This window comes from Brachycentrus maculatus, unplaced genomic scaffold (genome assembly GCF_059751285.1).
Source record: "Brachycentrus maculatus isolate JH-2025_06_01 unplaced genomic scaffold, ASM5975128v1 h1tg000110l, whole genome shotgun sequence".
Classification (NCBI taxonomy): Eukaryota; Metazoa; Arthropoda; class Insecta; order Trichoptera; family Brachycentridae; genus Brachycentrus; species Brachycentrus maculatus.
In genome coordinates this window covers 5,403-31,676 of record NW_028280863.1, presented here as the reverse complement: position 1 = coordinate 31,676, position 26,274 = coordinate 5,403, and positions in this window count along the sequence as shown.

The window sequence follows — 26,274 nt, the reverse complement described above, 5'->3', positions numbered from 1 at the left end:
TGACAAAAAATTGTAATCATGAAATGACAACGCAAAAACATAATAGAAATATATACAAACAGCAAATAAACCAGGATGTTTATTGTAACTCCATTTTTGGTCTTGTTGTTTTGATTTTATTCGAACTCGTGGAGTTTCTTTGCTGACGTGATTCCTTTATAATCGCACAATAGCACTTTTTCGATATTTGTTTTCGCGATTACGGAGTTTGTGCAAAAGGTTTCGGATACATATTCATAATCCCCCATGATCGAGCTTATCGGCAAAATTCACAAAAGACCCTGATATATATATATATATATATATATATATATATATATATATATATATATATATATATATATATATATATATATATATATATATATATATATATATGTATATATATATATATATATATATATATATATATATATATATGTATATATATATATATGTATATATATATATATATATATATATATATATATATATATATATATATATATATATACTCACGCGTAAATGTGTGTATGTGTGTGTGTAATTTTCATTATCCGTCGTTATCGCTTGCAAATATCAAACTATTTGATCGTATATAAGCGTATTTGATACTTAGAATTATGTTTTTACCACGCCACACTTTGGTAGATTGATTGGAATTTGTTTGTTGTATTGTTTACTTAGAGATAACAGTGCGACTTACAATCAGCGTGATTTGCTCACTTCCAAGGTTGGTATTCAACATCTTTCCAGTCTCGAACATTTGATCGCCGACCTACGTAGTGATAAGCTTATTACGTAACCTGCTCACTCCCAGATATTGACCAAAACTTGATCTCCCACGCCCTCTTCAAAGTGACCAAGGTGTACATCTTATAGTACTTCCATAGGAGGTGCTAATTCATAGCTTCTGTTGGACAATAATGGTTGGAAACAATAACAGATTATTTGAAAAATAATAACTAATGAACAGAATATACCGTTGCATATTTTTCCAAAATGCCTGAACAAATTATATATATTTATTGTCGTACCATATCTTTGCAAGGTTTCTTATCAGTTTTTCTCAATTGGCGGAGCCTATTCTTATCGCCTCGAAGTATTGTTAGATGAGTATAGTTGTCCACGATTTACAGCAGTGTGTTTTCTTCACGTGATGGATTTATTCTGGTATTTACCGCTTGAGGCGGAATACATAGTTACAACTCACCTGACGTCATGTCTCAGGATGTCTTAATTGTCTTCAAAGTCGACGTTGCTGATCTCACTTATGCATAGAACCCATTCGGAATGGTAATGAAGCCCGTTTAATCTGATAACGGGTTCATTGCATACAGTAACATTGACTGAGAGATAGAAAAGTACTTTATGTACTTAATTAATGTATTCAATGAAATCTTATATGTCATTCGACGTATTTTACTCATTGAACAAGATTGTTCAGTTCACGCATTTTCATTTTAGGCCCCATTGAATTAACTTATTAGCTACAGTATACTAGTTTAAAAAAATCTTGGCAGCTCTGTTCTCCTGACACTGATCGCGTTCGAATCAGTATAAACATTGATCCGCAGATGCCGATATGTAAAACCTTACGTGCGTCCATTAGACTGTTAGTTGATGCTTTTTCCGAATGTCTGAAGCCAATAATTCGAGATGGAATCGCTATTTATAGTTGGGCGATCGTTAGCTTCTGCAAACAATCCAGTCGCAGGTGTTGCGCGGGCGGCCGGAGCCGTCATGTCCCTTCTCCGTTTACCGCCAAAAATAACACAGCGTAATGTATTTCGAGTCATTTCGATAATCCGTCTTATTCTCGGTGGATTTACCTGGACTCCGAATCTGGGACATCTTATTTTGGGCGTGCCTTCCCTGTTACTCATTCATCTCGTTCTCCATAACGCGTGTCTATTATTCAACGTTCAACTCGTCTGTATAATTGATTGTTTTGGTTGGCACACGGTATAGAGAGGAGAGAAGTTCAGTTTCGGAGTTTCCATACGTCGTGCTTAACAGTTTTTAACCCCAATATTTTAATAGTCATTATGGAGTAGCATTTAGTAAACATTTTAAATGTGTTTCTAACTCAACATATTAAATTACGAACTTAATATTGCCCGCTGTATCTAGTCTTTGATTTTTTCATTATAGTTTTGATTTACGGTACGCAATAATCTTATCCTTTGTCAGTGTCGAGATGTAAACACGTGTCAATCAGCCGAAACTTACAAAGGTAGTCGTGGACTGTTGTCTTTGAATGCTATTTCTACAGTTCAATCAATGTTGTAAATTAAAAACTAACATCATAATATCGTATCATATTTGTATTAAACTGGCGGTCATTAACATTTTTTAACATAGAAACATGTTCGTTTTCTCTTCAGTGCTTGTTAAATTGTCTTTACATTTTTATGTTTACTCATTGTATTAGTCTTATACTTCAATCCATGTATTACCATCGGTTGTTTAAAAAAACTGCGCTTCTTCGTACGTGCGAGTAATCACACTTCTAGTTCTCATCTAAATCTTAAAATATAAATACATCATATAAGTATATGTCAAATGATACGATTTTCTCTGTATTTATTTTTTCTCTCTTCAATGTTCGCATGGCATCGATCTTGCAGTGAAGTTCTACTCTCAATTAACCACATCGTTTACTCGTATATGCATCGAATAATGCAAACTTTAAATATTTTCTAAAAGAGTATTATTATTTGAGTGGATGGTGCTTTCACCATAATCGCGGGAGAGCTCGCTAAAAGCGTCAATAAATAATAATAATGTATAAAAACACCCATTATATCTTGTAGTTGAGTTTTAGCTGATAGCCGAACGAACAATATCGTTTTTTTAACTCTCAAAGGCTATTTTCCTATCCTCTCGCACACGAAACACATTGGCCAGCCTGCGCTGATAAATGGAGCGATCCATCTATCAACGTCTAGCGAGACCGATCTATCACGGACCCGTTGAGCAATTTTTAATTATATCGACAACATCTCGGTACCTCTTCTGGGATGATTGTGTCGGTGACGCGATGGTTACTCGCGGTCGGTTGAACCTAGCTGAAGACTTGCGTAACACTAGAGAATGGAGCCACCATTCTGTAGAGAGAGTGAACGCCAAGGTCTCAAATCAACTCGACAAAAGCCTCAAAATACTATTTTACAAATTCTCAAAGCCCTCCTGAGGGGCTATTTTTATGGGTATAGATCAAAATGCGCTGTAAAGATTAGAGAACTAGAAATCGTAGTTGCCAGAACAATGGCCTTTAGAAGTTTATATTATATAAGCTGTATCGGTAGGCACGCAAATTAAACTATATTTCTAATGACCCTAAAGTGACGCCTCTACGCACGTTTTCTAGCGTTCGTTCATTCGTGACATGTCAAAATAAATTTATAGATAGTCCCTACTATTATGCCTAGCCGAAGCAACTAAAGCTGCATGCGAGATAACTGCATTAATTATGGTAATGTGTATATAGTACCTACCTTTCGGGAGAAATTAACTTTCTATGCACACATTTTTCTTAAATAATTCTATAATTATCATATTCCAGTGAATTATCACAATATTATATTTTAATACTTCGATATCATTGAAGAATTTCTCTTTTCGTGTTTCTCATTGCATTTGTTTGCAAAGGGACTTGCAAATGTGCTCCTTAGATGATACAAGCGATTATTTGGCATTGAAATTAATAAATTATAATAGCCTTCCAGCAGCCGTTACGATTAAAGAGATGAATAATACCAGTAATAATTGTTCGGGTCCTTGGTAAGTGATAACACACAGTGGGTCAACTTCGTGCGTTGCCCATCACTTCAGTAGATTGGCTCAGTCAATTCAATATTAATGGTATTTCGTAATAATTATGTTAATAGTCATGATATAATATGGAAAATATTTTTTATATCTTCGCACACTTTTACTTTTTGATCGCATCATCTATGATCTCATATCGCTCACTCCTTTCAAGAACGTCATAAATCAAAAATTGTCAATTTCCAGTTGTTTATGTTTTCGGAATGCCCAGAAAATGTACTACATCCCAGCAAAAGAGGCATATTTTTAACTTAATATTTACCCGCTACAGGGCAAAAAATGTTGTTTTTGCATTTTGAAGAAAAGGTATTGTTTAATTCTTTTTTTAAATAAACTAAATATTTTTCAAATGGAGAAAAAATCTTCAGGTTTTACCTAAAAAGATCACTTGCACAGTAAAAAGTTCAATAAGTGGCTTGATATTTATTTTTAATACATTGTGTTATATTTTTGAACTTTAAAAACATTCTCCTGAAAAATCATGTTTTTTTATTTATGACGTTCTTGAAAGGAGTGAGCGATATGTACTATTGATAAATGTGTAAAAACTTTTTTTTGTTTTTAAGCGACCATGACATGATGTTTTGGTGCATTTATTGGTGATATGTATATGATACTTCTTGTCATAATGAGTAGTCAAGACCTTAGTTCAAATTATTTTATTATTTCTCTAGTTTCTAGATTATTTTCCTATAATATTTAACTTACATCTTACAAGACCTTGTTTTTTACTCTACATTTACATCTGTCTAGGTTTGAGATTTAAGCGTAACATGATAAATAATATTTTGTCTCATCCTTTAAAAAAAAGTTGTCTTGTTCCGTAGTGTAGTGATTAGCGGATTTGGCTACCATGAAGAAGGGTTTTATTTCCAGGTGGGTCAATATAAATAATATTGTATGTAGGTGATTTTTCACTGATATTTATTCAATAACACTCTAGACTACTTGAAGCACGGGACTGATCAACTTGCCTTTAAATGATTAACGATCAAGCTTCTTCAATACGATGCAGTCCCCTATGCACCTTTAGATGGAGCTAAGGGCTAGACGAAGAAAAGAATATACATTCGACTTCAAAACTTAAAATCGGAAATCAATCTTAAACTTCCAAATAATAAAAAAATCTGAAACGTCTCCCCTTAAAAATTTACAAAATAAGTTTTATTTCAGTTATTGTTTCAGACTATTGTTTTAGCCTATTAATTTTCGCAGCCAACTCGAATCGAACCATCGAGGAAGTCCAAATAGTCAGTCAGGTATAAATGTGGCGTCACGAATTAATTGCACATCTTCGAAACCCGTGGGATACGTGGGATGGAGGGGATGTGATGCCTTGTGTAGGTATATTTCTTGTGTTTGTTCCTTCCTCTCTCCGCACTCGGTCCGCACTCCGCACTCCGCACAATGATGGCGCAGAAACGTGACCTGGATGGTCGTGCCCGTGGAACGAGATTCAATTAATAATGGGACGAAAAAACTTGTTCTTGCCGCCGTGCCTCACTAACTGGATGGACAATTACAACAATGCCACTGATATTTTGAAACCGCATTCAATACATTACTTTATTATTAATATGTCTTCCACACGTACCTACCGAATGCATGCTTTGACCGGAATCTGCCAGTCCCATACTGAGGCGATTAGATTCCCGTGTATTTTGTGTCCGTTCTCTTTTCGTAGTAATTAATATTAATTTTGATAACTTATATAGCGCCATTTTTGAAAATAGTAGCCCAAGACCGCTTCGCCGTGATTATGGAACAAAAATACTAAACAAATGGATTCTTACTTCTTTTGTAAAGGATATTACACTCTCACTGTTTCTAACTGCTCGTGGAAGAGCATTCCATGCCACTGAGCCTGTAACAGCAAAGGGACGATCACTTTACCCATAGCAATGGCTGTAATTAGCTGATCAAAACGTAAAACGCATCAGTTTATTTGTCTGAATTGGGAAATTCAGCTTTTTTTAAGATACCGAGCCGTATTATGCATCGATTTATACATATGCAGATAGAGTTTTAATTCAATCAAGTTGTAACCAGTGCTATTCGTGAAGTATAGTGATGTGACTTTATAATTTACAAAAATAGTCTTACTGCAGCGTTTAATACTGATTGGAGTCGAGTCATTTTACTGTTTGGTAGACTCATGTTTACATATACGAGTACATATACTGTTACAACAATCCACCCTATCTAAAGTATTTACTACAAATGCATTTATCAATTTGACGGGAAGCATAAACTGGCAAATTTTTGCGAATACTCTTAAATTGTTGATATAATTTTTTGCGTTAAAAATATTTCTAATTATTTATCAATTTATACAACAACATTTATTTGCTGTATAAAAAATATTGTATTTCTTATGTATGTATATTACTGGTGATTTAGTGTTTTCTTTTCTAGGAAGCAGACCTATTTTATGATATTACGAATACAGAAATATTCTAAACAAATTTCCTCAGTAAATATTCATTCAATACATTGATTATTTAAACGTAACAATGTTTTTTTTTCAATTCATTCCGTTACCTTTATGAGAAAATACTAGATGCAGAGATAACTCATGTCACTCTTGATTGTAAATTGTATTATGGGGAGCAGGGAGGCGTAGACGGACATTCATGCTGAATGCAAATAAAATAAGAACAAACTACATGCTTATTTATAATCCCACCGGGCAAGCAAAAGTCAGAGCCGTCCGATACATGTAGTACAACTTTATAATCACGGGTTTAACAAAGGATATTTAAGATTCAGGAAGTCTGCCTTTGGGAAACATCGAATTCATTATCTCGGTGTAGTTATAAATTCTCCCTTACCTTTTCGAACCTAAAATATTGCGGTCCTGCGTATTGCCACTGCCCTTGAAACTTCATGTTGACCACATCAAGTCCACTATCCACGATCCACTGGTGGCATTGTAAAATTATGTTTACCTTGTATGTTCTTGTGAGTTATACGCAAAAATCTGCAAGCGCGAGAGGCAAGAATATCAATTATTGTGGTCTGTTATGACTCGTAATCATTTTTATGATGATTAAGTTTTTTTGACTATTTTTATTCTGCTCTTTTTCTTTGCCCAATTCAATAGAAATATGTTTTACTCGTGTAATTCCGCTACTGCTGTTTATTTCATCTGAAAAAAATAATGACGAATCGTAACTTTTGACTGATACTAAAGGGCTTAACGACCGTAGTATTTTATGAATAAAATTATTTTTCACAATTTTTTTAAGGATACAATAATTAAGCTAGACATAAATAAAACCAGAATTTATCAAATGATTGCTTAACTGATGAGAATAAAATCCTGCAAGAGCATATAACTTTTTTTTTGTAATATTAATGATTTACGCGTAATTTTCGCCGAGTCAATTCGACTTTATGATACAACTGAAACTAATTATTTTGTAGAAAATATAATAGTAAAAACCTTCTTATCTTTCGCGAAGCTTCATTATGTAATGCTTTTTAACATCTCAGATTAAAATATACAATAGATACGGTTTTCTATCACAATAGGCGCATATAAATCGTATTAGATTTTTATGAATGTTACACAATTGGTTGAAGTAATTAGGTAGATGTGAATGATTACTTTTGACTGACGTTACGTGAGGAGAGTTGGATCTGTGCCTCTCATTAATGTGTCAGAAGTACTGTTAACATTTTTGAGTAAATTCGTTTCGCCTTTGGCGCTGATGAGCGTATGTTACAGACTAATCTAGCCGGTGCCATTTGAAAAGAAATTCAGTAACTTATAAAAAATCATTTCGACCTAAAAATAGTAATTTACCCACTAAATTAAAATACGACCTCTTTCAGTCCAATGTGTACTGTGTACCTATATGTAATTACAACGATTCTTGTTTCAACGTTCAATGTATCCGCTAGGTGTCGCAAAACTTACGGTTCCACAGGGAATATAGAAAATATTTTTTTCTTTTTTTTTGCTTATCACGATAAAGCAAATAAAACCTACGAAAAAAAACTTATTGTAAACATCGAGAGCTTTTGCATTTAAAGATGTTATAGAAGTTTCCACAATGATATATCTGAATCATTCTGACGATGGTTTATCAACTCGAATCAAAATCATCATTGATCATTTATCAAATATGATCAAACGTTCTCCTGGTAAGATAACGACCAATTCAATCAGTATTTGAGACGCATGGAGTTTGACTGTTATCCAATTGACGAATAGACAATCGATTTCAATAATACCAATAAGTATTCAGCTTTGATTGTTTCGACCTTCAAACAATCGCTTACCTTTGGATAACTTACACCAGATGTGGTATTATAAACGCGTTAACTATGTAATTTAGACAACTTTAACTTTACCTATGTTCGGTTATTAACAACAGGAACAAAAATTGGTTAAAATGTGTCTTGACAACACATATTGACAACTGGTTTCAAAATGCAAGTCGTAACAACAACAAAAAACTTACTACACTTCTTATTAAACTTATCTATACTACGTAGTTAACACGTTTGTAATACTTCCCCTGATTGCTCACCTGAGACTTATAAACTATACTTAACTTAACTTGACGAAAACTTAATTTATTAGATTTAAAATTAAAAAAGGTTTTTTTTTTATGGTGAAAAACGTAAAATAAATGTATTTTTTATTATTTTATGTCATGTTATTTTCATTGACTGCATTTTATCATCCCTTCAAACGGTATCCATATTTTTGTTATTTTCCTAATATTTGCGGCATTCCTACTTATTGATTAATCTTTGTCAAGGCTTATCGAATGAATTTGTTGGGCAATAAGTCCGTCTATTACCTATTTATTATAAAACATAAATACCCTGTATATAAAAAAGAACGCACCCATTATTCGTACTGATATCATTAAAATCAGTTTAGACGTATTTTGTAAGTGTTTGAAGAGTAGATACAATATGTGTCTAATATGACTATCATGCTAATGTCTAACATGTTGAGATGACGTGCTGCCTAATGTGTTATTATATGATTGAATAATGTTCAAAAAATGCGTAAAATTGTATTCCCTTACAGATTGTCATAAGAAAATGATACCCGGGTTTAAAATATCGGAGAGGATATGCAAATTATAGATTGTACGTACCCAATTCTGACCACGAGAGAAATTGGCGCACCCAATGAACTGTGAAATAAGGCTTTACGTCTGTAATGAGCCTTACCCAACAGGCTGGGATATTTATTTTCCAATTCAACTGTAACTTCCGCGTTTCGCCGCCTATTGTCGTTAGCGACTGACATTTCGAACTGCATTGTTACGGCCGAACTGACAACACCAGACTCTGATGGGTTAGTTTTTACGCTTCCTCGCGGTGTGATGTTCCAAGTACGTAACCTGCAAACACTACTAACTAGTAAGTAAATCCGCCTCCAGTGAGTGTGAACACATAATATAATACATCATTGCTCTGGTTACTAGTTAGTAGTTACTAGTTACCTATAATGCTACGGAGAAAACATGTCACTGCACAAAATATACAATTGTGTAACCAGTGACTTGTAGATGTATTTATGTAAAATATCCCTAAATAAACAATAAATAAAATAAAATATCCCTCATCCGAATACTTAATTTAACAAAAATCCATCTCCTCCAATTTATTGAACCTTGATTTACCTTGACAAATTGTAAAGAACAATTCAAAAAATATTATTAATAATAGATGGTAAATACTATTTATGATCTTAGATTTTCATAGTCACAGTTGATTATAGACAAAAAATATTAAACCGTGTATTGATATTTCTTCTTCAGGACCCTATAAAGGTACCTGAAAAAAATGGTAGGAGAAAATATTAATACTTACGTAGTTTTTAATAGATTTATATTATCCACTGACACTTCGTGATGGAATTGCATTTTTAATTTATTATTAGATTAAAACCAATATTTTTAGCTTTTCCACTTTTTTATTTGACCAGCGACCGGGTTTCGTCGTTACCGACATCATCAGACTGGTGATGTCGGTAACGACGAAACCCGGTCGCTGGTCAAATAAAAAAGTGGAAAAGCTAAAAATATTGGTTTTAATCTAATAATAAATTACGTAGTTTTATTTAATAAATAATTCCGTACTTTAGTACTATTTAGGCATGTCATTTAAAATAATAATTTTTCAAATTTCTCCCCTGAAAATAAGGGTGAATGCTGTTGTTCCTTCTACTGCAACATTAAATCATCTTCCCTTAATGTTTCGGATATATTGCGAATAAATCGCGTTAGTATTGCAGCGTGAAAATTCCCCTTACATCAAAAAACACATGAAAGTTTTGTAATAACCACAACAGCGTGGCATTTTCCTTTTCCGCCTGTAGATTATTAGACCATAGGCATTATACATATTTATAAAGGTTTCCCCGTCGTCACCCTCTCTCAGTAACGGTGAGTCACCGTTCCCAACCCACCCACACCCCACACTCAAACCCCTCCCTGCACCCCCTACTCTACTCCTCGCTTTCTATAGGGCATCGAGTTTCGTGTCGTCATACTAAAGTGCATATTATGCAAAATGACTGTACTCTGTACTTTGCTAATGTAATCGATGAACCTTTAAAATGCTTAATGCAACTCATTTATTATTGCATGGTTCGCTGAGTGCTGATAAAATATCAATGGGCAAATTTATATTTCGGATTGCGAAGATCCTATCTGCCTATTATCGAATGATTGCAGGATCTCTCTTTATCTGTGGAAACATTTCATAACGTTGTTTTAGACGTGGTGAATATTTTGTTAAGTGAAACTTTTAACATTTTGAAGTAATAATTTATCCATCAAAAAAGGCAAACCGGGAAATTTTTTTTAAACTTTCTTTCTCATATTTTCTTGTATTTAAAAATATTTACTGATATTTTATTAATAAATATTCAATGTTACGTTATAAAACGTAAGTGAATCGGAAAATTGTACGTCGGTTTTAATTACCAAAGATAATTCTGGGTGTAAACATATTCGATTTTGGATATACCGTCGCTTTATCGTAGCCATTCCTTAAAAACATTATATGGATACATATCGTTAACGATCACGGACGGTCGAATCTACACAATGGATAATTCCCACAAATTGCCAATTCTCCGCCCCAATCCCCGACCTCATGACCCTTTATCAATGTATCTATCCTCCATCGTGTCTTCCTCCATCCTCGACGCATCAGGCTCTCCTCGGAACCACGTAACGTGGCTGAAACCCAGCCGGGCATTTTGTCTGATTGTAATTGTGATCCTCTCTCCTTTCTCGCGAGCGATCTCCTGATTGCTTGCGGTCGATATCCACAGTTTCTCTCCGATACTGCCCCCGCTGCATCGGTCACGTGGGTGGAAGCCTGGCTGATCGACCTGTTCCAAGTTATATTCCGCGAATAATATTTCCTCCATATACCTATTCTAACAAGCGCGCATGTTCGCTGTTTGTCTGTGACATTATTTCATGTATATATTCCCTATTACACATTGTATTTAATTATCTACACATCTTAAAATACCATGCAATGAAATATAATTATATATTCCGGTTAACTCATGCTACACCTAAGGAGCTTATATAAGTCTTATTTTAATGCACTTTACATTAAATATAATGTAAAGTGCATTAAAATTATATAAAATATATTATCGACCCATCAACAAAAGTATTATTTAGTTAGTACGCAAATTTTCAAAATTATGGCGTCTCTCAGTTTCCTAGTAACCTAAACCAGTTAGTAATAACTGAACAACTTTAAATCAGTTTATCGCAATCATTGAAGCTTTTATCATCATTACTTAATGCGTTTTATCAACGTCTCAATCCCTTTTATATTTGCATAATCTGTTGATTTATTCTCAAGCTACAAACTGCTCATAACTATAGTGTCCCTCAAAAATGCATGCACACTTTGAATCAACTTAAATTGAACCTTTTTTAGGCACATCTAAAAAATATGATAGATTTTTATTATTCTTTAATACCTATTGCATCAATGTGATGGGCGATCAGGTCAAAACACTGCTGATAACGTGAAACAAAAGAAACGTGAATAATACAAATTCCGTAGTTTTTTACGGCTTGTTTAGGTCCCCCTAAAATTTTATTTACTTGAGGTTTGAAAAACGATCTATCTTCTAAGTATTTTTTTAAAATCGTTATACGCAGTAGAAAAGTGTGCAATCTCATATGTCATAGCTAGAAATAAAATTAATCTCAAAACTCTTCAATGGGTAAGACGGCAAGTTTCTATAGCAAGTTCGATGCATGGACAAACAGTGTATATGTTTTTTTTGGCACACCGTGTATCGTTTGTACCTCATGAAACTAAAGGCTAGTAGGGGATAATATTTATTAAGGGTTACGCAAACTGACTCCTGGCAAACAACATCGATATCATGCATATAAGTATTCCTTTCATTAGGATAGTCCGTAAATCTTTTAGGAGTATTAATCATACGGGCTTACCCTTTCAAGGGCCGTCTCCTTGCTCCATTTATTAGTGAATCCTCCGAGACAAATGCAAAAAGGGTTCCCTCGTGAGACACCTACCCCTCACTCTTGCTCGTGCTCTTCTAGTATCATTGCATGTGTTATGCAAGTGTCAGTAATTGGATGCCGGCTTGCAGCCATTACGAATCAAAACATTGCTGACTTTATTAGTCACAACGGCCGGTCTTTCATGTCACGTGCTCGCTAATAATTATACCCATACATATCGCTCACTCCTTTCAACAACGTCATACATTAAAAAAAATCGTCAATTTTCAGTTGTGCATGTTTTCGGAATGTCCAGAAAATGTACTTTATCCCAGCCAAAGCGGCATATTTGAAACTTAATATTTACCCGCTACAGGGCAGAAAGTGTTGTTTTTGCATTTTGAAGAAAAGGTATTGTTTATTTATTTTTTTAAATGTACCAAATATTTTTCGAATGGAGAAAAAACATTCAGGCTTTTCCTAAAAAGATCTGTTGCATAGTAAAAAGTTCAATAAGTGTCTTGATATTTATTTTCAATACATTTTATTATATTTTTAAACTTGAAAAACGATCTCCTGAAAAATCAAGTTTTTTGAGATATGACGTTGCTGAAAGGAGTGAGCGATATATGTACATTTAAAAAGCATAGTTAAATAACATTTCTTTTCATATTATCTGACTTTTTTTTAATTTATAGTTTTATTTTATGTTTTGTTAAGAGCGTGTTTGGCATGTTGTAATGTTTTTATTTTTTAGGTATTTTATAAACTGTTATTGTTTTATTGTACATATAATGGATATATTTTTTTTTATATTGCCCGAGGCTGTTATGCGTAGTCAATAAATCAATGATTTAATCAATTGATTTTACAGGATGTGACCGAAAATCAGATTTTGTCGATTGAATTTTGTTACGAAAATATCTATAAATACCTAAATTTATCAATACCACCACTCAAATATTAATTTCTTATAGGTAATTTGACATTACTCGTTTCGATCTTTTTATGTACAAGAGAAAGACAAACTTTGCCGTAGTGACTTTTTTTACATACATACTGTTGTGTCGTCCCTACACACCTCTGTAACATCTTTGTATTGTTTTTTTTTTAATCTCAACCATATGAAGGGTTATCCATAGCGACGTAGGGAGGGTAAAATAGAGTCGCGATTTATTTCGTAATGTGAAAATATAAAAGCACTCTGCATTTTTATCTTTCTAATTGGGGGGATTACTTTATCAGTGAGGGTGGAATAGAGATACGTAGCGATTCACTCATAATTTTTCTGAACTTCGTCCAACAAAAACAATAGTCGGTACAAAAAGTATCAAACAAGGAAATTCCAAGAACTATAATTTAAAATATTGCGCAGGATCAAAATATGTATGAACCTATTTACCTTCGTTCGTACTTCTGATTAGTCATTAACAAATCGGTTTATCTATAATATTTTATTTACGTGTATTTTCAATCGATTTGTTTTGCGTTTTTGAACTGTAATATACAATAAGTCGCATTGCTCACACTCATACGTCAAGCTGCAACTTGATTACTATTTTGTCACTTTATGACTCCTGGTTTTGTGGTTACCAGCTTTGTGGTTCAACTGAATAATAATATATATACCTTGCAACTTAATACCTTATTTCGCGTGTCTGTTATTCGACATCATTCCGCTATCGATCAATATGCATTAAATATTATTTCCACCTTTGAAACATGAAATAACAGAAAATTTGAAATGACAGCAAAGTCACTTGTAATTAAAAAAAAAACTTACATTTAGTGGTACGAGATTTATAGTTTGGCGTCTGACTTGACTCCTGGATTTTTTATGGCGCTGCAGTAATTATAATAGAGTCTATTTTACCAGTACCTGGTGACAATATCGTACTCTAACAGCTTTGTAAATTCAATAATCGCATGTTTATTACCATCAAACTACGAAACTAAATTTATTTATTCCGCTCTCTACTCGATCTATTAAACGCGCACCAGGATATAATAAACTCGGAGGAGAACCCTTCTAAATCAAATTCCCTTATTAAATCGAATACCCGGCAGTTATATAATAACTTTCACATTCTCACGTTTTTCTAACGCCGTTGAATTTTATGACGTCATAAAACAAGCTTACACGACGAGCAGCGGGAGGTGTAGCGAAGGTAGTAGTACCCAGTCCCCGGTCCCCGGTGCCGGGGAAGCCCGGAGCGCCAGACGGCTAGGAGTCCCATCGTATGGGACCCTCGAGACGCGTCCTTGTGACTCTTTGTTCCGTCTCACGCGTCCTCATCGCCATAAACCTGGTCCCGGCTTCTCGAGCTTTCTTTCCCCCGGGTAAAAAGTAATGACGTGTCGGTGTCTGTCGTTAGGGACCCTATTTCGCTTTTGTTCCCGAGGCTTCTTTCTCTGCTTCGTAAACTCGTGATCTCGGAACCTTCGCGTCCTTACCGTTCTAATAAAGAATGCAGCACTCATCTCATTTCTACTTAACCATGTACCTTTGAAAAGAATGAGAAAAGACGTGAGAGTAAGTAAGGACATTCGAGTATTTTTTTACTATCTTTATTCATAGCAAGGAGATTAACAGTATACATCGTATGATAATTTTTTTTTCCATATAGGTATATATGCTTTTAAAAAACTTCTTTATTTATACGTATGGAAAATTTAAATATTGTAAATTGCTAATACCTCAACCGAGTGATAAAAAAACGCAGAATATTCGTTCAACTCGAGATACGATGCAATAAGTAGTTAGTAGTCACACAATGTAAGCGATCCTGTTTCGATAACAATCTGCTTAGGTGGCTGGGAATACATTACAGTAGTGCTCCACTCTCCGCGTGTCGGGAGACTTGCGTCGCTAGAGGCTTTAGGAGTCTAGATCGATCATGAGGGTTGTCGGTGGGAATTTTCCAGTAGCGATACTAACTTTACTTGCTTCCATTTGCAGAGGGATATATTATACTGAGGGTGAGAAGTGACGCATCGGATCGTTTCTCAAGTCTGAGGATGTTTACTTTTCTCATTTCATTATTCGCATGACAGCTAGGGGAGAGAATCAAATCAAAATGAATCAAAAGTTTCTTTGATGCGATTTTTAAAGATTGATCGATTGAACCATTCAGTCAGTACTGAGAGTATACTATGCGGATCCTTTCTTTTTATCAAAATTTCAGTTTAAATCGATAAAAAAATCTTACGATTCAATCAACTTCGCCTCTGCAGCTATAAACGTCCATTTACAAGTCAATTCCTTAAACAAGTTATTCGATCCATTTTTAAGATCAACTGTATGGTTAGTCTTGGAACATACTGGCAGATTAAAGCTGACCCTCTGTGTTTACTGCTTGAAAATAAACATAACTAGATGTCAACGAGATCAGCTGTAAATATTTCTATCGTAACTTTTTTGGTTCTCATGTAGATCAAAAATCGAAAAAGAAGAAAATAGCTACAAATGAATCATCATGTTATAATCCAAACAAAGTTTAGTGTTAAAAAAATATAAACAAAATTTAAACATTTTGACAGTGCGTATAGAAAATACAAAAGCATACACTATTTTCAGCAAGTATCATAGCCATCGACAAAAAAACAAAATCTCCAATGGATAAGTACAGTCACAAATTCTTTATGAAACCTCCTTAAGCAGCTCAGCTCGCCATCTTGAGAAGTAACGTTCGCTAGAATTTACAATAGTATTGGTGTCCTGCGGGACGGTAATTTACTAGGTAGAATGATTTTAAATGTATGAGGGTAGGAACCAAGGGGTCAGGATCAACTTTTTACGTGATCTTTTTGTTACAAGGTGTTAAAGAATCAGAAACACATTTTAGGAAATGGGCAATATATCATCACAATTTTTTTTATATACGTATATAATTGCATGTGTTCCCGTGATTAGTGTCGCTGACTCTTTTGAGTCAAAGTTTCTCGGTTCGAACCCACTCTAGCACAATTCGATACCTATTTCCAATAATGAGCCGCTTAGGCTCACAGAAATAGTATGAAATTGAAGTATTTTTGTGTATGTGTGTATACAACATTTTGAGTGTGTCCAAATACTTGTTCACAAAATCTGGATTATCTCCAATTACAGGAGTTATTTTCTGTAATTGAAGATAATCCAGATTTTGTGAACAAGTATTTGGACACACTCAAAATGTTGTAAATAAATTATCTGGTCAAATTATAAGCTTAATAATAAAAATGAAAATGGTATTTTCTGGCGTTTCTCATGTGTGTGATTATAATCCGGGATTCGGATCTCACATACTAATATAAGAGTTTCTGCTTAATAAAAAGCTTCTTAACATCTCACCAATAGATGTCTCTAGTGAAGTTTTAGTGATTCATGAACAAGGTTTCTAAATTGGTTAATATATATAGAACTTCCAAGAATTTGAGTAGTGTGGTTGTCAATAATGGGTAGAATTGGTGAATGTTACACGTGTGTAAAGTGATCACTTAAACCAGCCTATGACGGTCGTAAGCCCCGTAAATGCCCAGACTTCCATATTCTTCTTCATCTTTGATGATATGTCAAAAAATAATATGTGTGTATATATGTATATTTCTACTATTATTTCATAAGAAAGTCAGATTTAAAAAAAAAAAAAATATTTATATACACAGTTAACGTGTATTATCGATTACTTGATTGTTCCATCTCGTTAGCAACATTCCCAGTATAGAAATATGCAATTGCTCATTATGCTGATGAGCCTTCAAAGTACAATGCAACGGAAACATAAATTTGTTCCTACAAATCGAGAGCCCGAAAAAATTGCAACGGCGCTAGCAACTTGATGGCATGACGTGCCTACCTGCGTATAATTCACTTCGCCATTTCGTCTGGGTACAGTCCGCAGTGTCTATTTATTGTCCATTGTTATTAGTGTAGATATTTCCTATGGGTGTTGAAATATGGTTCCTTTGTCCACAGCAGCTGTCCCGGCAGTATGGCGGAGGGCGGCGCCCGCACTCCCCTAGCGCCGCTTCGGCACCATCACCAGGTAACTAGTAACTACACTCTTACATAATGCAAACTACGCTAACCCACACCGCACCGCCACTGGACCGTTCTACTTTGTACAACACAGCCATTTGTACAACATTATGCAGTTCTGTATGATGTTACTTACCTGAGCATATAAGTTTCCACGGTGGAACTGTCTACATAGCATTTTGCGATATTTTACTTTTATATGCATATATTTTTTTATTAATAAATCTTCACCTTTATTTCCATTTTAAGTCGTTAAAAATAGGTGAAAAAATATTTATAGTAAAATTAACATAAAAAATCTTCATATAAAAGCATTATTTAAGTTTTATTATAAATGTTGTCTTATATTTATAGATTTGGCGTTTAATTCGTTAAACTCTATTTTCATTTTTTGGCATTAAATTCAAACACTGATTTTTTTAAATCTTCTAAGTTTAAGAACTTAGTAGACTAAAAAAATCAGCGTTTGATTTAACATTGAATACATAAATTAAAATAAATATTGTTAATTAAGTCTGAAATTGAAATATTAAGCTAACTTTGAAACGAACTTTGCTAGGGATTAAGAAAGAAACGTTGCTTCGGAAGTATATAATTTTTTACTTTTTTTAATTCCCAACGGGTTCGATTCCCAGGGAGAGGGGTCAATTTTACCCTGGACTGGTACCTGAAGCGAATGGCTGATCACCTTTCCTTCATGTGTTAACGATCAAGATAACACTGCGTTTATATGATACAGTGCCATCTATCATATAAACAGATATATGATACAGTGTATCGATGAAGAAGAATTTATTATTATTAATCAATTATTTTTTCGATCGGAGTCCACTTACAAAGTTCACTTCGTTAATACAATGTGTCGTTTTTTAACTTTCAGTATCTGTGAATAATCGTGAATTATTTATATTATAGTAATATTTTCTCATTTTGTGTGAACTGAAATTTTAACGAGATTTCTACACACTTGTTATAATAAGCGAGTCAAGTTATTTATGAGAAAAGATCAAAAGACGCGCTGCTACTTTTGAATTTAAATTTCCACCTCGTGGCGCTAGGACCACAATATGCTTGGCACAACAAGCTTCTTTTGTCTGAAAACTTTCATAACTCATTGCGTGTCGTATTTATTTCATAGAACTGATTTATTAACTTTGACTGCAGTCATGTAATATGTTTGATTAAATTTTACAATTTGTTTTCAAACTCAAAATAATATTAGTCCGTCTTTAAAATAAAGAATGAAGATCAGAAGTGCAAAATATGTGCTTGAAATAAGCACCAAGAAAGCTTGCGGCAACTTTTTAGCCACCATTCTTGTTCATACAAGCTTACTGCACGTTTCTTATAACGCAATAGGTGCTAATACCGAATACGATAAGTATCAGTACACATCTGAACTAGCCCTAAAATGTACTAATACCAGTTTATTAGGCACATTACATATTACTTTTTTTAGATATTTACTTTCGTCAGTCACCATAAGTAAAATCGTTAGTTATAGTTTTGTTTGTATTTTTTTTGCAAATAATGTTTTATTGATCTAAATAAGTGATAATTACAAGGAAGAACATGCATATTTAGCGGGCGATGCATCCAATTCCATCCAAATTCCGTTTAATTTATCCATAGTACAAATAGTTTATTTTTCTATCCAATTAGGCAAGCTTAAAATAATTTCGTCAACGCGACTTTTTCATTTCACATCACCGTTTTATAATAAAGGTTATCACCGCTGATTTATTTTCAACACACCTTCATTCACATTTATTTGGACTTACGAGTTATTTTCATCCGAGTGTTAAATCATATCTTACCCATTTACAGTGCTGGCGTTTTGTTGTTTATAAAATACAAAGCAGTTTTGTTATTCGTGATGTCATCGCGTGTCCAATCTGACACGCTATTCTACAATTAATAGAGAATCGTGCTAGCTTTACTAAATTCACAGTAAACGTAATAATTATAATTGATATTAGGATTTCAGTATTTTGATGTGCACGCGATGTATGAGTAGTTGTAATATCTGTCACAAGCTAACAGGTCACTAAAGCATCGTGGTGTTTTGCTTTATTGCATAAAATATATGGGGTTTAATTTAAAATTCAGGTATATTTGTGTGTTTTTTAAACAAAGCCCACAAAAAGCGAAAAGCGGTTATAAATAGATTTTCAATAAAAATGTATCAAATATTTTTCATATTAAGTAGGTACTAGCAACAACGGCCCAGAAAATACAGAAATATGTGACTAACGTGCTTCCAACTTGAAGAAAACAATAAAAAAAATCTGCGGAGTTCTAGTTTTGCTTTTAGTTCTGGTGTCCATATAAATTAGGATTATATTTTTGTATTTTTTTTCGGCCATTATATTGGCGTTACTCAGTACTTAAGACCTTCCACTTTTTAATTCCATTTTTATTTATTTATTTTTTCCAATAGTTTTCTCACAAGGAAAACTTTAAAACCATTTTTAGGATTTTATTTAAAAAAATTACAAGACTTCAAAAAAGATTTCGAATGTAATTTTTGTCCATTTCAAATCATAGCTTCGTTTGGAATTAAGCCCCTCATTCGTTATATAATATATTCCAGTTTATTTTACGCAGGTTTTACTTTATCATTTATTGTTAAATGAGGAAACGATGGCAGTATAATTAAAGCTCGAGCTTGTTAAATATTATAATATCACTTCATTGCTCATTTTATTGTTCCAATTCCATTGAATTGGCGAATCGTTTTGAAGTAATCATTGGCATATCCGCGATGACATTTTGTTTCATGTTCACGTCCATAATTTCCGTTATTATACATATTACTTTATGCCATTTTGACACACCTATTCAGTCGATCTCTACACAATTCATATTGCCTTATTATTAGTTTCTACCGGTAGCAGTCTGTCTCTCCAATATACTGTAAATCACGCGGATCAATTTCTGCTCGACAGCACAGTAGCTCTGCCGGCAATAAAGTACGGCCAGGTGAGCTTTTGCCTCGGCCTGGCGACTTATAAGAGAAGGGACTGGAATGCTCTTTGATTACATTTGTGATTATTTTCTAAATAAAATATATCTTCAACGACGTGCCTACCGACTCCTATGATTCATGAATCTATCGGGATTCAGACCTCGGCCGAATAAATCTTTGACCGAAGCGAGAGAAAGCTCTTTCACGACCGACTATAAATTTCATCCGATACTTGTACTTTAGCGCAGTAGGATTTTGCAATTAGCCAATAAGTCATTCTTATTCCCTCGCCGCTGTTGTTCTCGACACCGTCATTTTATTTAGTTACGTATCACATTGTTTAGACTCGCCCATTACATTTGTGTCCAATAAAGTGTCGAATGCTTACTTTATATCGCGATTTGAAATCATTTCTCGGTAGTTCCAATTAGACTATTAGACCATTACTCTCAATAATTATGCTATTACAGCAGATAGCGAGGTAGGTAATGCGGCTCGGCCGGGGTAAACACGACTAGAATTAATCCACTCTAATATCATTATGGCAATCGGCCGTGGTCTGTCACGACACTATAACGCCGTGTAATACCTTCAATAACCATTGCCGTAAGTGAACTTGATTTACATGAACATCCGCACCTAACGGTTCCACCTTCTACCTGATCCTCGCCATTGTGTCGGGCGCCACGCTTGACCTACCGGCGCACGGCGACAGATAATTAATTCCGTTCGGGCGTCAGATCTAGGAAACTCGCTGAAGAACTCCCTTAATGAAACGTAGACTGTTTCTCGTTACCGTCGCGTATGGTGGCGTTTAGCGTGTATCCACAGTGACGTCTTCATTTCGCAAGGATTTTCTTCGAGCTTTAGCAAAATATTATCCTGGAAAATTGCTGTTAAATTGTTTTGTTCATCCTACTCTATGGAGCGGAGCAGCTGGCTATCCATAAATCTTGCATGAGCAGAGCGTATTTCATACACCCTTGACATAAATGCGAGAAATGAACGAGACCCGTCCTAACAACTTTGTCCGAATAATTAATAGAATCATTTGAAATAGTAGCGCAGAAAGTGAAACTTAATAGTAAACAGCGATACTTCAGGCCGGCGCTGGCGGTGTCGAAGTTTGTTGGCGACGTCGAATGTAACCGGATTTGATGAGCCCCGAAATGAGAGTTCTTATCCAGCTTGTTGCGACTACACTAGCGAAGTGAAATCTGATACTACACGCTGATGCGAGGGACCTAACCGCCATGAATAGAATCAATCACGCCTAATGTAAGCTTTCTTTTTGGCCTTTGTTCTAACTGTTGACACCACAAGGACGCGTGGCGCGGGCCGGGACATGTGATGGCGGGGTGTTCACCTGACCGAAGATGAAAGCGATTCCACGGAGACAAGGCGGAGCGACCTCGGACGTGCAGTCATTTCTTTATCATCTCCAACACAAAAGATTAATTTGGATGATAAATTGCTCTTACGTAATGTGTTTTCTTACACTTTCATCGTTACTAAACAGGTTTCTAATGTTAGTTTTTTAAACATTTCATTTTATTTTCTCTTATGTTAAAAACTAAAATAATGTATTAGAACGTCTGTTGCGAATAATTGCCCTAAAGCCGTAATCATATTTTTTGCTCGTTCTTAGATTACATCTTGAATATCAACTTGTACTCGTACATGACTATCAAAATATAAGAATATATTAATACGATCTGATTAAATAAATTCTGATTGAATGTTTACTTGATTTGGTTAGTTAACCGAATAATCATTATGTATTAATTATTCACAACTGGTTTTAACTACGGTATCATTAATTTCAGATACTCGCAATAATTCCTCATCATCTGAAATTTTGTTTTTTTTTTTGGAACTTATTACTTATTATTTGTTACACAGTATTATATGTAACATTGTGGTTGTATTATTTAGATTAGGCTATATATTATATGGAAATCCGACATGGAAATACTGCGCGTGCCTCTATCTGACTGTCAATGAAACAATAACTTTGAATATGAAATAAGCACGGATAAATATAACATATTAATGCAATATTCAGACAGTGCATTGTTCCAAGGTGTTTCCTATGCCTCAAATGTTAGATCTATCTGTTTAAAGGTTTTGTGAGGCAACCGTCTCCCTTCTTACTGTAGAGGGGTCTTAGGTCAATGTCGTTAGCTTGCTTTTATTTTTAATGCAAATGGGTGATTAATGATGTTTTTTTGCAAATTTATTCATTAATCACTTATGTATATTGTCAGTACAAAATACAACGCGGTCGTTATTTTTTATACCTTTATAATGCCTAACTATCGATACAAAACGACATGATTATAAAGTTTTATTTGGTAAATACAACTATTTCTTAAAATCTATTGTGACTCGTGTTTCGATGCATTCCGCATCATTTTCAAACACCTTATACACGATGTTTTAAAATGATGCAGATTTGATAGAAACACGTGTCACAATAGATTCTAAGAAATAGTGGTATTTGCCAAGTAAAACTTTAATAAAAAATGGATGGATTTTATCACAAGGTGGCCGCCGAATCAATTAATAAGTTTTAATTTTAAATTAAATTTTTCTAAACAGGTTTTTTTCTCCTACTTAAAAAAATGTTATTTTATTTTTAATTTTTATTAACCATATAAAAATATATATATTTAAAAATCGGTACAGCTGGCAGCTTCTTTTTTATGTATGTATGTTTGGTAGATATTTCTTTGCCATACTGTTATTTGTATAATGTAAACCTTTATATTTCGCGTTAGAGCTTGACGCAATAACATACAACCGTGAAATTGCAGAGCATTTGTATTTGTATTGTAATAGCTTTATAATTATTTTAATGATCTTGAAACTGTCAGACAACAAACGTCAGAAGTGTCTACCTTCGTGGTATTCGCTGAACCTACTTCTAATTTTGAATCCTGATGGTCGATTACAGTGGATAGATAGCTAACTTTATCTTTACTTCTGGACATCTAATGACATTGGCATTTTTAAAATGGTCGTCGATTTTATTGTTAGGAAGTCATAAAAATACTGAATACAAGCAAAGAAAAATTATATATATTACATACTTCAAAAATCAATTTACCTATGGAATCCACGCAATTTGGCTTCGATTACATACGGAAGTTATCGTTTTAAAGACGTAGTGTAGATACCTTAATTTATATTTTATTAATTGACTTGTTTCTGTTATAAATATTGTTTCATAATATTTTTAACTAAGAGTCGTAGTTATTTTTCTAAAATAACAGATTGAGCACCATACGTAGAGCGGAACAACATTTTAAATTAAAAGAATTGTGTCACTTAAAAAAAAAATTGTTACCCTTTTATTATAATTATTAGCTGAGATATCTTATAGACGCTTTATCTATTAATGTTAAATTTTATAATAGATAAGCATGTACCTACATACACGAAAAGTATATGGTAATGCAAGTGAAATGGACACAGTCCAACAATGCAACAATCTAGGTAATGCAAGTGAACTGGACATAATCCAACTATGCAACAATCTTCTAACGTCTTGCAAAGGGTTTAAGAGTTGAACTTTGTGTAATTTGAATTAGTTCGGTTGTTATTGTTGGCTCGTGGCTCGCTTCGTAAGCCCTCTGGGTCTGTCGGGTCGGGCGTGTGACACTAGGTTATGTGTCTCGCTGGGAAATGCAAAGCGTGAGGAGCACCGCCACTATCCTTCACACCATCTCGACTCATTTGTTGCCGATGTACCAATACTCCGGCTTCGGAACGCTGCATGTTTATGCCGCCTCTAGCTGTCAGCTCGACCTGTGTATGTATGTGGCCAGGGTTACTTTATTCAAACAGAGTTGGCACAACAGTGCTGCATCTGAGGACTGAATCTTTTAAGGCCCGCAAAAATACAATATCAACAATAAAACCAGGAAAATATATATCACAGTATTATTTATTTAGATGTTTAAATTACTAAAATGAAACGATTTAACATAGTGTTGTTCCGTTTCTCAACCGACTGGCACCGGTATTCAAAGGTGTTCCTTAAAATCAGACTCGAATAAATCGTGTGCAGGATAGAAATAGAGGACAACGCACACTCGTAAGGCAATGACTACTTTCATGAGTAGTGCATGTCTCCACTTTTCGTGCTAGTTCGGATGACATTTATCGGGTAACATCATTACTGATAACGTTAAATCCATAATTTTGTATCAGCACGAGTTTATAGCAAATAGCGACCACTTTTAAGGTTGGTAAAAATTACAAATGATAAAATTTTCATACAATTTTCGGTTTTAGGCCTCTAAAAATAATTACCTTGTTTATTTGACTTTCTTTTCAATGTGCTTCAACTTTCTCACACCACATAAAATGAAATATGCAAATAAGTGTTAGAAAGAACATTGAAAATGTTGATGAATAGATAAAATATTGTTTTCTTCTTAGCACTTTTACTAAAGTATCTCGGCAAAGTGAAAACGCCGACTCTATTTTCAATAGATTATTTACGCTAATGCCACATTAGCCGTATGTCAAATTAAAGAAAAACAAAGTTCTCCGTTGACTCTTGCACTTGCCATCTGTTATACGGTTGTCCATTAAGAGTGTTATTGAGCCGAATGTTAAAATGTCTTCACAAAGCCATTCACGTTTTCATACATGAACGAGTACGTGATGGAAGAGTTTAGTGGTGTCCAATTGTATCACGAGTCAGATTAACCGAATGTGTAGTGTAGTATTAACGCTTCATTGGTAGTGTTCGTACAGGGTGCTGTATACTGGACCGACTGATGCATGCCGCAATGACCAAAAATAGTAATGCGGACCATTCGCGGTGCAAAATGCACACATGTCGCGAGCAAACACGAACGTAATTATTGGCTGTAAACGTTTGTTAGATTCCCGCCGCGATATCGCTAATTGATAACTACAACGTTCTACTATATTTGTGTAAACTGTAAACCTTACCATTTAAACTAGTTTTAATTCGTTTGAACAACCAAGGCAGCCGCCTTGTCATTCTAGAATCGTTGTATGGTTCCTCCGCGGCGATGAAAATGAGACACCTGTTTGGTTATGCAAATTAACCATGTCAGATTTAGTTGCAAATGTTGCACTTTGTGATTATTAGAGTTCCTTTTGTTCAGCGCACGTGCACTCGATGTTGGTTAGTGCCGCAATTCAATTTCTACGTTTATAATGCGAAATGATAGTGTAACCGCAAAATTATGTTGCAATAAAGCAAATTTGTGCAAAATTATCGTGTTTCATAGTAATATCCCTTTCTATCCACCTTGTGGATTGCCATATTATTTGCATCTTGTTCCAGCGTCCAACTTGTAAATCGTAATATTTATTGTTATTTATCATATATTGTTTGATGCCGTTTATGATACTTATATTTCTTGTAAACATTATATGTGCAATTGAACGTAGAAAAGTATGATTTTTTTATAAAAGATCTTAACCTGTCGGTTATTACAAAAACAAATAAACCATTCTTATATGATTAAAGCTGTGTCCCTATCTTTTTTCCTTTTTTCCGGTGGAATATTTATTTTATTTACGTTCCACTACTCGAATTAAATGTTGAGATATCAATAAAAGTTTGAATTATTAGATTATAATAATATGCCTTCATGAATAATAATTCAAAAACCACTCCATGCCTCTCAATCTAACATGAATATGTATACAGATTTTTTTGTATACTTGTGCTTTGTGAAAAGTATATCTTTGTTTTTATATGAACAGTACTTTTAGTTGGTGTGTAAGGAAGTACTTTTTGCGTGTACTTTGAACAGCTCCGGTTAGTAGTTAGTATTCCCATTGTATCCTTTTGCGTCCTTAGTAAGTACTGATTGCGAATGGCCCTTTCACTTTCAATAAAGAAAGTTTATCACGAGTACGTTGCATTGTATGCATTGCCTCCACCTCCCTGTATCTCGGTTGGTTGGTTGATAGTCGCTTTATTTCGCCGTTTTGCCTGTCCAGTG